This window comes from Megalops cyprinoides, chromosome 7 (genome assembly GCF_013368585.1).
Source record: "Megalops cyprinoides isolate fMegCyp1 chromosome 7, fMegCyp1.pri, whole genome shotgun sequence".
Lineage (NCBI taxonomy): Eukaryota > Metazoa > Chordata > Actinopteri > Elopiformes > Megalopidae > Megalops > Megalops cyprinoides.
The window spans coordinates 16,328,474-16,345,824 of NC_050589.1; the positions used below are offsets into that span (position 1 = coordinate 16,328,474).

The 17,351-nt window shown below is 44.0% G+C and overlaps 1 protein-coding gene across 2 annotated transcripts in view; it reads right to left on the reverse strand.

Moving 5' to 3' along the window:
* Positions 1-2,588, reverse strand: part of zbtb46 (zinc finger and BTB domain containing 46) — a 47,066-nt gene extending 44,478 nt beyond the window's left edge. For both annotated transcript variants that reach the window (XM_036533736.1, XM_036533735.1), the window contains exon 1: positions 2,341-2,588. The gene's annotated coding sequence lies outside the window, so the exon portion shown is untranslated. The remainder of the gene's footprint in view (positions 1-2,340) is intronic.
* Positions 2,589-17,351: the final 14,763 nt, after the last annotated feature.

Sequence of the window (17,351 nt, forward strand, 5' to 3'; positions counted from 1 at the left end):
GTCCGTCAGCAAACAGGCAACAAAAGGGAGGGTTTTCGGGCTCTTGAGACCACACAATAACTCAGCAAAACACATGATGGGACACCATGTATTAAAAAGCTCATCAAGGTGGACCAATGACGCCCCCCCCCCCACCCCCCCGCGCAAATAACAGGGTTTGAGCTTCAGAACAGAAAAAAAAACTTCGCATTAAAAAATTTCTCATTAAGCAAGAAAGATCAACAGAAGACGTCCTGTAATCACTGAATGCAGAATTACACTTCATAACATTCTTAGCACCTTGAGTAGTACAGTAGATGTATAATGACATTACAAGTCTGAGCTTTGTATATGTATGCTGCTTCACTATCGTCATTAAACATCGAAATAAATGAATACTTTTGATAATTATTTGTGCGCACACATCTTATCTTGCCGACAATGGGCTAAATCTAACATTTCACGGAAGACCCGGGCACCGACGAGTTTGCGCTGACGTCCCAGTGCACTCCACAATTCATTCCTGTTTTTCATAAGCAACATCTTTCCAATATGCGACGATAACGCAAAACTGCAAAGAGCAAAACTTAAAACTTTAATAACACCACGGGAATTCAACTTCATTCTGAAATTCATACTTTGGATCATATCTGGATACAGCAGTACAATTTACAAGGCTGATTTAACATATTGTAAATTGTAATTTGCTTTTTGTTTTGTGATACGAAAAGAGGAATTAGGCTTGGCTGTTTGCAGTGGGAAGCAAAAGAATGGCGAAAAAGACAGAGTAATTAATTACGGACATTTCTACTCAGTTTTATAGTTTATATTTATGTAGTAGCTTAGGTTTGAAATTCAACTACGTGAAGACAAATATTAGTGCAGATATCACAGTGTAACATTGCGGCCATAGAGAATAAAACACACGTGGACACATGCAATATGACATGAAGACATGAAGCTTTGACAAATGTAACCTACGTTTTTTTTTTTCTGTAAACGAAGTCGTATACACGTGATAAAAATGAAACCCACCACTCAGACGTCCAACTGAGCCAATGTTTTGTGCGTGTGTTCGGACCAGCGTTACGCACGAGTTTATCGTTGGCTTTGCACCTGAATAGGCGAATATGTTGCCAACACGGAAAATAAGTGGGTTTGTTCCCCTTTCCACTCCACTACAGAGCACAGCAGAAAATGGAGGAAGACGGAACTGACCAGTTTGAGGGGGCAGATACAGACACATTATAACCCAGAAACTGAGGCACCAAGCATCTAGCTAATTTTTAGCTCTAGATTAAATCCGTCACAGTGTAACACTTGACGCCACACTTCGTAAGTCGCAAGAAGTGGCAGAGGAAGGCTCACGTTGCCTAAATACTTTGATAGGTAAAATGATAAAATTATGCAAATAAACCCCCCAAAAAACGAAGCCAAAAACCCCTTCCCTTGTCTGGTAGGGTAGGGTGTTGACGCAGCAGAAATTTCCAGCTGGAGAAATTCCCCTTTTGGAGGTTAGACGAAAGGGGAGGGGGGGTTAAGCCCTCGCCTGCCAAGCTCCGGGCTTTTCATTTAAATATCCCTGGCCGCAAACAACGGATACTTACGGACGTTGTCACGATCACTGACAGCTTAACGAATGAGGACCCAGTTGTAATATTGAGGTTGAAACTTGGGGAATAGCCCTATAATTTTGGGTGGTGGTAGAGGAAAAAGAAAAGTCGTACGACAGGCGATGTTACAGGGTCGGGTGAGACCACACAAAATCCCCTACAGTTTTAGTAACAGTTCCGAGTTCCTTAATACGAAAAATAAACACACCTCGATTGTGCTTCGCTGATAATGGTAAGACCCGACCGCTCGTGTAGCTATGTTTGACCATTATCCCTTTCCCTACTGACAGCATCTTACGGTGACAACATCGCGAAACATGCGCGATAATAGACAGCTTGTTTCGTATGTTGGTTAGTCTGGCATGGCAATGCCTAGGAAGGTGCAGCCAGCCACTTTCTTCAGCGTGTCGCGAAATGTCTCGTATTTAACAGCTGTCAAAATACTCATCTGATTCCTCGCAGGAGGTGGACGCTGAAGGCAAACCTAACACGTCTCCAGAAAACTCATGATGCTTCTTCAACTTATGACACGAATACATCGGAGTTGCTGCGTTCGCTAGCTTAGCTATGTCCTTAAATACGCACCATATACTTGTGCACGCGGAGAGTTAAAAGTGTATGAATTGAAATGACAGCGAAGTGCTGATACCTGATGACACTGGCACACAAAGACGTCGTCGGTGGCAAGCCATAAAAAGAAACGAAAGTAATGATGAAAGAAATCAAATAAGAGCCGAGGCAGACTTACCTGTTAACCCATGGGTCTGGGTAAACGCAATGTCGATGCTTTGGGGTCCAATTTGGAGTGACAATGAGAGAGACTGCCCAATATTCGGAATTCTTCCTCTCCCTACGCTTTTGTGCCACTGAATGTAATTCCCCTGTTTTCTCCCCCTCTCTCCCTTTCTCCGCCTGTCTTCTCTCTCTCTCTCTCCCTCCCCTGCTTTTCCGTGTCTCGGTATCAGGAACCAGCCTCCTCCTCTGTCTCTCTCTCTCTCTCTCTCTCTCTCTTTCTCTTGAGCGCACTCTCACTCTCCCCCTCTCTCTCTTTCGGCTGAGACTCAAACACAGGAAATGAGGCAACATGGTCACACACTCTTTTCTAACAGCATGCTGGGTAGAACGAACAACCCCCTGACAACCTTAATCTGACAGACCGCCTAATGAAATATTGTATTATTTATCATTATTGTTAATGGACAGCAGAGTGGAGAGCTTCAGTGGAGAAATATCAATTCACATTGCCTACTTTGAAATTTTAAATTTAAGATAATAATAATAATAATAATAATAATAACAATAATAATAAGAAGAAGAAGGAGAGGAAGAAGAATTAATGTAGGATGTGGCTGTACTATTTGTAACATTAGGACAGTGATATTGTTATTTTTGTCAATATTATTGTCATAGATTATCGTGATAATATACAACCATATATATGAATAATCATATATGTACTGGATATATACACAGTTTCATTATTTTATGAACAATTGTTGATTTACTTCTTGTTGCACACAAAACTATTTGACAAAGAAGAGGTTGTACATCAATAATAATATTATTACAAAACTACAAATGAGCAAGATGATATGTAAGGTGCATGTATGATATGTAAGGTGCATATGTAAGTATGGTCAACACAGCTATTTGTATTAAACTGTAAGCACAATTTCTATATTGATGTAAAGGTGTGTAAGATCATAGGTGTGGATAACATGTGCTTCCTCTCATTTGCTGGGTCTGAGTTGTTCCCCCTAGTGGTGAAACATATACACCACATCCAACCGTAGACAAGAGAATGTATTTAAATACAAATATTGGCAAGCAAATATTGATATCCAATTTTCTGTTCTCTCCATTTGCCAGAAATCCAAATAGAACATAAGGTTTATTAGTAGCCACATACAGATTACACATAAACACAATCACTAATTTAGGATGATTAATCAGAACACTACTAGAACATAGAATCATCATGCATAAATAACCTGAGGTCCATGAAAGACCATCTTTTTTTCCCCACATCCTTAAAGCAAAGTTCTGATTTAGTTCTCTGACACCAACTGGTTCAAAGGTTTAGTGTAAGTGCCAGTGCATTAGTCAGCCATGTCACCTTTAAATCTGACAACATATCAAACTGATTTTTTTAATATATTTTCTCTGAAATATCGCAGTGTTCAAGGGGGTGGGTGGATTGGGCGTGCAGGGGGTGGAAAAGCACTTATTGGCAGCGCGGTGCTGCGGGCTGGATAAGAGAGGTTGGTGTGGATTATTGCTCCAGGCCTTAATGCACGGGCCTGACCTCTCCTCCTGTATCAGTGTAATGCTGGGTGTTTGCTCGCGGTTCTGCGGGCGCAATCCTTGTCAGAAACAAGCCGCTTTGCTCGCGGAGCGTTGCACGCTGCATGATCGCGCGTAGCGCTGGCCGGAGTGCCCTGAACCTGGCGTCTCAATTACGCCACGCCTGGCTTTCCCGCAGTTTCATGTCGGGGCTCAGGCCTCATTAGCCCTCTGAGTTATTTATTCATTCTCATCCTGAGTGCTTATCAAAACCATCCATTACAGCGTGGAGCAAGGACACAGGAGACCGCGCGCTCGCGGCCTTGTGAAGCTGATCCGTTTTCAGAACCGACCGCACATCTACCCCACCCACCCCCTCCACCCCACACCCCAAGTGCGTAATGTTATTCCAGCCAGCTGATTTGATCTCGCATCTGCTCACAGGTGTGAAAAGCTTAGTGCGTTGCCGACCTTTTTTTCTTCTCTCAAAATGGCAATCATTACATTGCTTTTGGAAAGGATTGCACTTAAGCAAACGGAGAGAGAGTGAGCCCCCTGGATGCACATGCCTCGATGAGAGCTCTTCAAAGACAGAGAGGACGTCTGCTTTGTACCCAGCATGGGGGTGAGGAAGAGCGGAGCCCTGGGGAAGCAGTCCAGGGGATACGCGCCATTTTGCCGTGAGGAAGAAAAAGCACTCCCTTTTGATAAATGAAAGCATCTTGCATCTTGTTGGTGCTTTAAAACTTTATTTAGGGCAGCGCTGCAACAAAAAAAAGTTATAGAAACACACACTATGTTCTGTAGAGGAAGTAAGACGAGGAACCTTGAAGTGACTTGGGTATGAACTGCAGCAAAAAGAGGCAATACATAATACAGTTCTTACAACTTTTTGAAGCTGGATATTAATTGCACGTTCCATTATACCCCCTGCTGTGCCATGAGGAGATATAATTGGTCATGTTGAAAAATCTACACAAGTATATAACTTTCGTAAGAATAGCATAAAAGATTTCAAAGCGCCGTCTGCAGCCCTTCATTATCAATTTAGCAGTGTATTGTTCGTTCCCATATTGCGGTGATATATGCAGACAAACCCAGACTGCAGAAATGGAGTCGTTCCAGGAGCCGGCTGCACAGGAGTGAGGCATGCCGGGCTTTCGTCTAAAGGTGCAGTTCTTTGATAACAATATTGGACAAAACTGTAAGCAATATCCTTTCAAGTCTCTGAAAAACCAAGACACCCCCGAACAGTCCCAAAAATGGAAAGAGAGGAACGGGGGCGCACAGGGGGCCTTGTCTCCCTGCACACCATGCACCTGTGATAAGCCCAGACCTGCAGGGAATCAGAGCTGGGATGAATGTGGTTAGTGCCTGTCTTGCCTTTGCATTCTCTCCTCCTGACATAGGGCTTTGTGCAGCTGGCATTTAGTGAATAACCCACGTTTTATGTGTTTAAACAGTAGTGGGGGGGTGGGAGGGTGTGGGGGGGAAGTGTTTGGCTCTGCCACACACCCACATCTCCCAACCCCCACTCTGTTCACCAGCAGGCCTTGCTTTGCGGACAAAATCCGAACAAGCTACAGCAACCCCTTACACCCCCCCCCCCATTCCCCAACTAGAGACAGACACACCAAGGGCATCCATTGCACTTGACGAGGACAAGTCTGTCTCATTACACAGATTGTTTTCCATTCTTTTTTTTTTTTTTTTTTTTGCATTTTCTCAATAAGTAGCGATCTGCAAAACGGTTTTGCCTTCACCATCTCAATGTCATGCACAGTACCTGCTTAAGAGTTTTTCACCCCCCTTCTCAGTCTCATTTACTCCCTCAGAACCAATGGGAAAAAAAGAGAACAAAAGGACCACCTCTTCCTTGAAGCCAAACCATTTTCTTACTGTGGAGGTCAGCGTCTCCAGCAGCTCTCCCATTCGGAAAGCTGCTCTGCTTGTTTTAATGAACTGCCAGGGCCAGGGAAAACTCACAGAAAGCTTTTCCAGAAAAGCAAAGGATTTTTTTCCTGTGGTTTTTATGTACAGTGTTTATGTAAAAAAAACTTTCAATTTAATGCAGAGAAAGGATGCAAATTACTTCTGCTGAGCCATTTACCCTTAAGTTCTTATCAGTCCTCCCAAGACTGCGCTTGACAACGCTGGGACCTGTTATCCCCCACATGTTTTGAATCTCAAAGCCTATCTGTAAGATCTCAGTGGAGCAGAGAGAGTTAAACCTGGTCTCTCCTCCTCTCTTTAATAACCTCCTGCCGACCACCGCTCTGTTTGATTTGACCCCCGTTGACCCCTCGGGCCCTGACACACTCCCACACCAGAACAAATTACCTCTGACCCTGGGGAGGACACGGTCAGCTGAGAGAATGCCCCGGTCACGAGCGATGCCGCGCATGCAGGGCGGACTGATGAGGGTGATAGAGAGACTCCCTCCGGACGGCAGAGCTAATGTATCGGCACAGGAGAGGCCTGTTTGTATATGCTGCCTACTGTATGGAGTATAAATAGGACTGGAACATTGTGCAACGCCACTCTGAGGTTTACGGGGAGAGGGAAAGCCGGTGTGACCTAGCTGATGGGGATGATGGTGCTGTGGGGAGATCGAGGAACCTGACCACCAACTCGGGATGTTGACTCCACAGGGTGAAAGAAATGGCAAACGACTGCCTCAGCTCATACTGTGTATTTGCATTAACATAAAGCTGCTGGGAGCAAAAAGAAGGAGAGCACTGACTGCTTCGACATGGAGACTGTCAGCTTAATTGCAGTGGTTGTATTAGCATGGTAAAATGGCATGGACATTTTGTCATGTGTCTGCTATAGCATACAAGTGTACGTGAAACGTGATATTTTGACTAATATCAAGAATGTCATTAAAAAGTCCCCTGTGGTACATATTCCCCAGGAATTTCATGTGCGTAAACAATTTATCATGGCACCATTGTGGCTGAGTTTGGCTCAGATTGGGGAACACCAACATTAGCCAGTTAAAGGTTAAAATAGTGTTCTCCTGGAGTTTCCCTATTGCTGCTAGGCCATCAAAACTAATAAGCCCAATACAATCCTCTCTGTTCCATTCAGAGTGTGAATTCCCCTTTCATGTGCTCTGCCTGTCTTTGTAACCCCCCCCCCCCCAACTCTCTTTCTTGTTCCTGGACATGTTATCTTTACCTGCTTTGTCTCATGGGACATTCATTTTTGTCATAGTCACCTTGGAGATACTGTGGTCTTCATAGCAGTAAGAGACAGGAGAGCCAGCTCTCTCACTGAGACTGTACCAACGTGAAAGGACATGCTGATTTTCCATTCACCACACTCAGGCTGAGTTGCCATAGTGAAACCCTGAGAAAAAGGAAGACAACCGCTCTCTTTTGATATCTCTTTTTCCAACCCTCTTTTAAACATGTCTGAATGCAGTCACTGACGTGAAGCTCTATGATGTCACATGAAGTAGGAGGATAAGCTGCTTACTAACATGTTTCAAAGGAAAAGAAAGGCATGTCGACTCTAACGGTGTGTGTGTATGCATGTGTGTATATGTATGTGTGTGTGAGTGTGTGTGTGTGTGTGTGTGTAAGGAAGAGGAAGAGAGAGAAACAGTACTGGGGTGTGTGGGTGTGTGTGTTCGCATGACAGAGGTGAGAGCTGATAAAAAAAAACCTCTGACTCCTGCTGGAATGGAAAGAGTTAAATGACTATGAAAGTGGGAGAGCCACCGTGGGAGGGCATGAGTCTGTCCATCCGGGAGGAGATGGGTTGCGGGAAGTCTCGAGGGCTCAGGGGGGTGTGGAGGGAGTGAGGTCATTAATGGAGGTTGGGGAGTTCAGCACAGGAGGGCAGAGTGCTGCAGTGAAGGAGGGGGGGTTTGCTCTGGTGGGGTGGTGTGTGGGGGGGTGAGCAGCGTTATAATTAAAAGGCACGGCTGCTGATAAGGCCTCACAAGGAAGGCTATTGTCGTACTCCTGTGGCCTCTTGCCGAAACAGCGCTGAGGGGGAGAGACACCCCTGTAGGAGTGGGGCTGTAGACCAACGCGGAGCTGACACGCCACTCTTTATTTAAAAAACTGGTCTTTCTGCCCTGTTTGCAAACATGGCCATGCTAAGGGCTGGGAACGGTGCAACCCTCCCACAGCAGGCCACTGAGCGTGTCTGTTTTTGTCCCCCCTTCCCCCTCCCCTGAACAGTTCCTCTAATTTGGTTTGAATTTGTCTTCGTATCCTCAACTCTCTGTTCTTTCTGCATATGACCCAACCCTGGTTGTTTGTAAATCCCCATAGTGTTCAGGATTTTGCATTGTACTGGACTCAAACAAAAAGTGTCTTAACATTGAAGCCCTCTGAGAATGCTGCCTCCCTCTTTCCCCCTCTCTCATACACACACACACACACACACACACACACACACACACACACACACACACACACACACACACACACGCTATACCTCTTTTTCTTTCTCTCTCTCTCTCTCACAAACACACACACACACACGTGCACACTACGTCTTTTTCTCTCTCTCTCTCTCTCTCTCTCTCTCTCTCACACACACACACACACACACACACACCCACACACACACACACACACACACATTCTCCCTCTCTTTCTTTCACACATACAGACTTAGACACAAGCAACCAAAACCAAAACTACATTAAAAATAGACCGAGAGCAAAAAGGTTGGGTGAAAGAGGATAAATCCCCCAAAAAATGACAGACAAAAATGCAACAGCCCATTGTTTAGCACTGAATTCCTTTTAAGCATGAAGGTGGCAGAGTGAAAACTGATGAACTGTGGATCGTACGGTAACACAGTGTGTGCCGTGCGAATGGCTCCTCCTTACATACTGTATGATAGAGACAAAGCCGTGAGACCTGTGCCAGTGAGTACAAGGGGAGATTATGGTACTGACAACTCTGAAGTGAGACCCCATTACTCCTCATCCTTTCTGTCCTGCTACTCCGCTTCCTGTGTCTGAGAAACAGCATTACAAGAGGTGAACGGTGCCGGATACGGGGAACCAACTAAAATGCAAAAGAAGGGAAGAGAGAAATGATAAGGCGGTGCAGGAAATGAGAGTCCTAATCAATATGGTGTCTGTGAGCAGGCCCTACTGTCTGAGAGAAAGTGGGTCAAGCGATGGGAGGCAAGCTGCTCCCTTACGGCGCAAGGAGAGAGCCAGGGTATGACCCTGGACCTCCTCACCACGGCGGACAGGAGCCCAGGGACAGCCGGCAGACAGGCGGGGAGAAATAGCATCCCGGGAGAATGGCATTGTGGGAGACAAACGCTACTGTATCCTGGGGTGACACGGCAGTGTTCAGTTCGTTCTGCACGACCTTACTAGTGTGAAAGAGGGGGGATGTGACTGTGCACAGTAACCCATGATCAATCCTTCGCTCTCTCCCTCCTTCTTTTGATTTTTCAGTACCTGCTTATTAAAAGCTAAGATGCCGCATACCTCTGAAGATGTAACCGTGGCCTCTGGAATAGAGCCATAGTTTCAAAGGGAAATGTTGCTGAAATTAGCTGACTTTTTCCTCAAGGCTGTGAAATGAGTTCACTCCATTACAACTGTGTACATATAGAAACACTGTGGTCAGATTCTCCAGATGGTTTCCTCAAAGAAAAGATTCAGCGCATAGAAGAAAATAATCATTTCACACTGTCCAGCACCAGTGCACGCTTCTGTGCGGGTGGCAGTTTTTTTTTTTCTGGGTGAGTTTTGAAAAGGCCCTACACGTCGAGGAGAGAAGTGAAGAAGGCGAAAGCAGAAGTGGTGGTTTGAGTGCCTCGCCCCCGCCCCCCCTCCCTCCAGATGGTCCAGCTGGCCCCTTTCCCCCCACCTCACGCCCCCGCCCCTTTCCGCAGGGGCCAGCGTCCAGCCGCAGTGCTTGTTCCATGGGCCGAACCCTTAACCCCCAACCCCGCAGCCTCCCAGCCCTTTCTCCTGACCACACACGCTCGTAAACACCCCACTGCACCCCACCCACGCACGCGCAAAATACCGCATTTGGAAACAAACCCTTAGGTCATATCAGAGAAGCAAAGAGGGGAGTGTTAAGGTACCATCAAGCAAACAGGATTTGGTTGTTTGCAGACCATAGTTCTGTACTGCTTGCTGGAGAGTCGTGGCAATGTGTGCACACAGTTGAGTTAAGCGGACTTCTTAAACAGTGGCCATTCTTAAGAGAAGGACTGCACATCAAACAGAGAATCACTGCAGGCTATGCCCCAACAAAGCACTGTTTTATTTTCCTCATTTTCTCAGTTCCCCATAATTTTTGAAGATCAACTGCGGTATTATTATTTGGGCCAGCTGCATGTTTTTGTTCTCTAAAATGAGGTGATGCCGTGTAGAACCCATTGTCCGGTCGTGACACGTAAATCTATGACCATGCATGTCGTGACTGCCATTTCTTCTTTTTACGTAATGATGTTTGGGGCTGTAAAATGGGCCTTGATAAAGCCGTCTTTATTGTATGTTCCACAGCTTTTCTTTTTCTCGCGAACACTGACTCTGCTCGAACCCCCGCTGCTCTGTGGCGGCCCTGCCATTGCTGTGCGTGGCGTGGCACACAAACAGCAGTGATAGCGTGTGTCTGAGTGGCCTGTGACTCTGACTGAGGCACTGAGCACAGGGGAAGACGACTCCCTCCAGGATCCAGAGCAGAAATGAATTGAAGATTATAATTAGCTGGTAGGGCCACACGTGGCGTAGGCAGGGGGCCGGGAGGCTTATTAGGGGAGGGCCGCGCGGGGGTGCGGAGACAAGGGAGGGCGGGAGAAACAGGGTGTGGTTAGCAGTCAACACAGGCAGGAAGCGCAAGAAAGAGGAACTTCGCCTGCCCCCACAGAGTCTCTGTGCAAGCACACACACACACACACACAACACAGCTCGCAGTGCCCAGCGCTGACCACGCCTGCAGAGTTCACAGATGGCCACGCTGACCTCAGCTGCATTAGGCCACTGCAGCACTGACCTCATCTGTGTGGACCAACACAGCACTGACTTCATCTGAGCAGACCAACACAGCACTGATAAAGCACTGACCTCATCTGCGCGGACCAACACAGCACTGACTTCATCTGAGCAGACCAACACAGCACTGATAAAGCACTGACCTCATCTGTGTGGACCAACGCAGCACTGACTTCATCTGAGCAGACCAACACAGCACTGATAAAGCACTGACCTCATCTGCGCGGACCAACACAGCACTGACTTCATCTGAGCAGACCAACACAGCACTGATAAAGCACTGACCTCACACAGGTAGCACTGACTCCAACAGCATAGCTTACTGTACTGCAGGTTGCGTTGACCTCACCTGAAACAGTCACTGGTTTGGAGATCCGCAGCCTGCAGTGACAGCTCAGCTATACCTGTCCTGACTCAGAGAAGTACTTTCCTGCCACTGTGTGACTTCAGTTACACCACTGGGCATGTTTCTCCCCACTCTGGGTTTCTGGGGGCCCAGCTTCGCAGTGCCTTACAATGCAACAAAACCACAGTGACTGAAGCACAGTGTCACATGACACCGGTTGTAATCTCTGTGCTGGCTCCCAGTGGAGCGTCTGGTCTGTATGGACCTGTGGCAGTGTGGATTGATCCCCTGTATTCTGGTGTGGTATACACCCCTTTAATTAAACAGCTGGCATCCTGAGACCCTGCCTTATCTTGCTTTTCAGTCTGTGAATGACCTGCTGGGAGGTCACAACAAATGATCTGATGCTGACAGCAAAACCAAATGTATCATCCTTCCAATCTTTTGTCCTTTCATTCCATTGCTCGTTATTTTGGGATCACCATCGTTCCTGTTTGTGAGAATTCAAGGCCTGCTGCTTGTGGTAATTAAGATGAGCTTTTGCCTATAAGCACATAGACTGAAACTGATGAAACAGAATTTATCATCAGAAAGAAAATGCTTAACGGCATGCCAAGACTCATATATCAGCACAAAGAGTCTGATTAAGTGTAATATTGTATTAACTTGTCCATCAGTAAAGACAATTGTATTTAATTTATTATAATTTTATAATTATTTTCAGGGCATGGTATTATTATTATGGTATATCACCAATGATAATATCTTCACTTTAAAACTTAAGCAAAATACTATTTGTTCTAGATTTATTCAAGGAGTGAACATTTCTGATTTTATTGTCTGACTTCACTATTATATTTGAAGGCTGCACCCTCTAGTGGTAAGAAATACAAGTGCATGCAAGTCCCTCAAACATGTTGAGGCAGGTGACACATCAATGTTGTATTCAACGTAGCATCACACACTGCCCTCTAGTGTGAGATTGTTCTTAATGTTAGATATATAACTTGTGTCTAAATACACACGTGTTTAAAATACACATGTACAATTATTATGTAGCTACTGATTTGCAGGAAATTACAGTAAATAAGGACTGTGGAAAACTGAAAATACCAATAACACACCAGAAAAGGGTTTAAATATCCATGGTTTTTGTATGCCTTTATTGTTGATTTTGCATTTATTGAATGATTGCATGCATTCAATTACATTAAAGACATAGCTGAGCAGCTCTGCAGAGCCCTTGACCACTGAACACATTTGATTAAAAAACTGAAACCCGAAACCCTTCTGTTGGTTGTATCACTTCTTCCTTTTCGCTTTCCACCTTTCCTCATCCTGGAGCGCGCTTCCCGCATCCCTTCCAACTCTGAGCAAGCCTTTTATGTAGGTCTCCCTCGAGTGCGCCCGCCCCTCTCGACATGTAAGAATGTGACCCAAACCAATTAGGAAACAAGATGGTCGCCTGGTTACACTAACGGGCCTGAAATCTGGCATCTGGTCTGTCTGACACTCATGGCGTGTTGCAGAAAAGAACAAAAAAGCTAAATCTGAAATGATCTCATAAATATTTTAAAATGTTAAATGCAAATGAAATAAAATGCGCACACACAGACACACACACACACCCCCGCGCGCACACCAATTAAATCCTGCGTCAATGCAGATGAACTGAATAGTTTTGCTCAGAGTACGGTCCCAACCTCTAATTCTGGGTTCAGAACATTTGTTGGGGCTCTGGAAGTTGAGTGGAGTCGGAGGGGAATGTGGTTCTCAGGTCAGTGAGACAGTATTTCATGGGCTGACGAACCTGAGATTGACCACAAATATCACCATTCTCAGGTAGGACAGTCCTGGAAACACCGCTCTGGCTAACAGCATTGATTTCAGCGCTGAGATTGATCACACATATCACCAAATCACCCTCGGAGCATCCGTCTAGATGCACCATACCATCTTGGCAATTCTTGGTATTATTCAGTACTGAGGAATTAACCATTATCATATCACCTGCAAAGATTCAAGCTTCATTTAAAATTGTAGCATGTCATATCTAAAAGACATTATTTTGACTTTCTCAGTAATAGGTAAATTAAACATGCTGCATTAACAGAACTCAGAAACACATTTCCGACACATTTATTCATCTGATAATTCCTGAATCAATATTCACACAGTGACAGTAGACAGTAACAGATGCTCTTGGAATCATTTTTATTTGGTGCGGAGCAGAAAGTAAATGCCTCTCATCTTGTCTGCCACCTCGACAGAGAGCTAGGGCTTGTTTCACAGACACAGTGCTATTTCTGCTGCGTTCAGTTCAATACAATTTATTAGACAAGCACTGACAGCTCTGACCTCCCTTTGGTGACCTACGAATCCCGCAATTGCTATTTTTTACTTCCACAGTTGCTATCTGTTTGTGTCATCTAGTGAAAACAAGGTGGATGTGAATTACAAGGACAAGTGATTTTAAATCAAAAGTCCTAACAATGTGAACAAGGTAGTGCATCATATGAGAATAAATTGGTGAGCAAAAGTTCACATTCTAGTAACCAATCGAGTTGAATGAGGACACGTGAATTGCTAGGATGAAAAATACACATTAGTTGTGTTTTTAGGGCACAATGAGTGAAGAGTAAATTGTCCATTGTTCCATTTGTCAGATATTTATGGGGAAATCACTCAAATTCATTTTGATCCATGGCTATTTCAGGCCATGTGAAATAAGCCGTTTGCATTCAATAATTTTCGCGCCCTTTTCTCTTAATGTCCCAAAAAGGTCATAAATTCAGAAAAAAAACTTGCATGGATGGATGAATTAGTATATATATACATATATATACAGACACAGACACAGACACACATACACACACACACACACACACACACTTCTTGTTACTTTTCTCTGACCTGGAAAAAAGTGGAAAAAAGTACTAACCTGTAGGAGACAGAAAGTGCGAGAGATTTAACCCAGATTTTACTGGTGATGGAATATTTCCATCGCATGGCAACACTAATATATAGCATAATGGAGGAGGAGGGTTTTCAAAAAGGTCTGGCATTCATTTGCAGTTAAACCATTTTACCCTGTGTGTATGAGCTTCCCAACAGCAGAGGCTATCAGCCTGAATGAAAATGAATAATGAATTTAGGATTTGAATAGTGAAGTACACAGCATTTGACCAGTTATGTTTGCATTATACATGCTATACAGCTATGTTATATCTGTATTCATGCCCTATTGACAACCTATCAAAACATGTTTTTTTAAGCTCCTCATGTATACTGACACTGAAGGTGCACTGCGCATTAATATCTCACTGCATAAATAATGCAGCTTTTAAGAGGCATCTGCACATAGCCATAAACCCTTTGCCACTACTTAGACACTTAACATTCAATTCAATGCCAACACACATCGCTGGATGCTTTAAAATCTTACCTGCTATGCAGCATGCCTGAGCTGCCTTGGATGAACAGATTGAGAGCTGCAGAAAAGTTTACCTCATGAGGCTGAACTCACCGGCTCGCTGCACCTCCCCACGCCGTCTTCATGTGCAGGGCGGGCGAGCCAACAGGCAAGGGGGTCACCTGAGAGCCGGGTGACGGTCGCCACCCCTCCAGCAATGACAGACTGTCAGAAGGTGAAGAGCAGACTCATCTGAGTCCAGTCGCCGCTGCAGCGTATATGACTACAGATGTGCGCTCATTGGCCCCACTCGTCTCTGCACTGGTGACAAGGATACTGCCACACAGACGTATTGCTTCTTCCTGTTTGTCACTCACACTGGTGTGTGGTAAAGTTTTCCATGACATCTCACATTTGGCCACTAGAACACATTTGTTCATCATTACAGGGCTTCAGATCTGACTTCTATCTATATTTCCGGCTTTACAAAATTCTGTAAATGAAAGTATTTGAGAGCTGAAATGTGACAATTGAGCTGAGCGAAAAAAGTCACATTTTTACTTTTTCAGGACTGTAACTGAATGTATATACTTTAAGAAGTTTACAAATATTTTCCCTTAAATACCCTTCTCAAAGAATCTAAAAACAAATGCATATCAAAATCAGCAAAGCAAAGCTCTCATTGATAAACTGCCATATTAAAAGCATGATGCCCATATTAACAATAGTTAACACCAGCACACTTAAAGCTGTGCAAGATACATTCCAGCAAAGACATATAATAACACATTGCCTGTAATAAAAACTTTGAGCCATACTCTCTGATCCTACCTTGTCATGAAATCACACACCACTTAAAATATGTATAATGCAACTCTCATAATCAAATCCAGGTGTAAGTGTAATCAATCAACTAATCAACAGAGCAAATAGATTTACCCATAGCAAATGAGACCTTCATGAGCTAACCTGATTTTTTCATGCTGCTGGAAAAAAGAAAAAGGAAAACAAGCTTAAAATCACCAGTAGAAAGAGCCTCCTTCCCATTCACTCACCGGGTGTTATTATGGTCACCGTCACTCAATCAATTCAGCTTCTGTCCCTAATGAAAAAGAAGGACAGCCAAGACCAACCTAGTGTCACCCCGTGTCAGTCTCGATGCAGGTCACAACCGCTTTGTCGGGCATGTTAATAATGGAAACTGATCAAAGCTATCGAGGTTAGTTTCCATGTGAGGAGTAGAACCACAATATCCTTCCTGTATATTTTCATATGAATGAAAAAAAATCTTTTCTTAGACATGGCAGAATCAGCAATAAAATCGTCACAGAGAGAAAGCTAGCATTGGCAGACCTTAAAGATATTTTAAAGATATTTAAAATAGGAAAATAAAGCGGTTTGGCTGGACACCAGACAGACCACAGATCTGAAAGTAGAGGACCAATTCTCAGCCATTTCATACAAGCTAAGTACCGTCAACAGGCCTTCTGTTTGGATCTCATTTCCTGAACCCACGCTGGGTGTCAACATTAGAGGCTAATTAGAGGCCAATTCTTTTCCTAACAGATCATACTGGCATCCTATTCTAACAGATGATGATCTCTTTGGGTTCTTCTTGGGTGAAGGTGCTTCGCCAAAGAAGAGCCTAAAGACATCTTGCAGGACACGTGATACCTAAATGAGGAGAGTTAAGAGGACCGCCATTATGATGCTGGCAAGGACATCTGCTGAGCAGAAATTGATGGAAGGTGATGCAGCACTGAAAAGGAACACACAAAAGGACCTTTCCTTGAAATGGTCACCTCTGCACTGAGAAACTCTGAAAGGATGGTGCACACTGGCCTTATTGTGTATCATGTGAGCCACTCATATTCACTCTGTCATTCTATACATCTGTTATATAAATGTCACACATGTAGTTTTAACACCTGTGGGAATACATTTCTGCAAACCTCTTCTACGGCAGTGCAATGTTATTTAAGGTCTCGTAGTAGAAATATTGCTGAACTCACGCGTCACACAGTTTTCAAAATGGAAACTCTGATGGGACACAGAACAGTACACACTTCTATACTGTGTGTAAAAGGCACGTCTGCGCTGCAGGAAATACTAACCTGGTGTTATTCAAAATGAAACTGACAATGGAAAATGTAAAAGGCAACTCAAACATAGAAAGGACCAACGTACGACTGTAGAGGAAATGCAGTAGTGACATAATGATATGAAGCTACACTAAAATGAAGGAAACCAATATTGAACACGATTATTATTATTGCACTTTTATTTATATATTTAACAAATTCCGTGCAACAGGTAGCAAAAGCAAACACACCACCACACACGAGCAGGTAAACATCTGATTCCAAACACTGAGACAGTGAGATGCACATTTACTGACTTTTGCAGGATTTTTTTTTCCATCGGGACCTGAATTCTGTACCAGGAGTGAACTGAAATTACATTCTTATAAATAATGGAGATATGGCTCTTTTCACTACAAGACAATACATATGTATGTTGTAATACATTAACAGGGTTGAAAACTTCACTTATGTGTACCTTCTCCTTCCTTTAAACCTTATAGATATTTATCATTGCATTTTTCGGCAATCATTTCTAGTGAAATCTAGTTTTTAATTAATGAAAAGATAAGAATTTAAAGATAAGAAACCCACGTCTTGCGTAAGGGGAAATAAATACGTATATAAAAAAATGCTTTAACCTGTT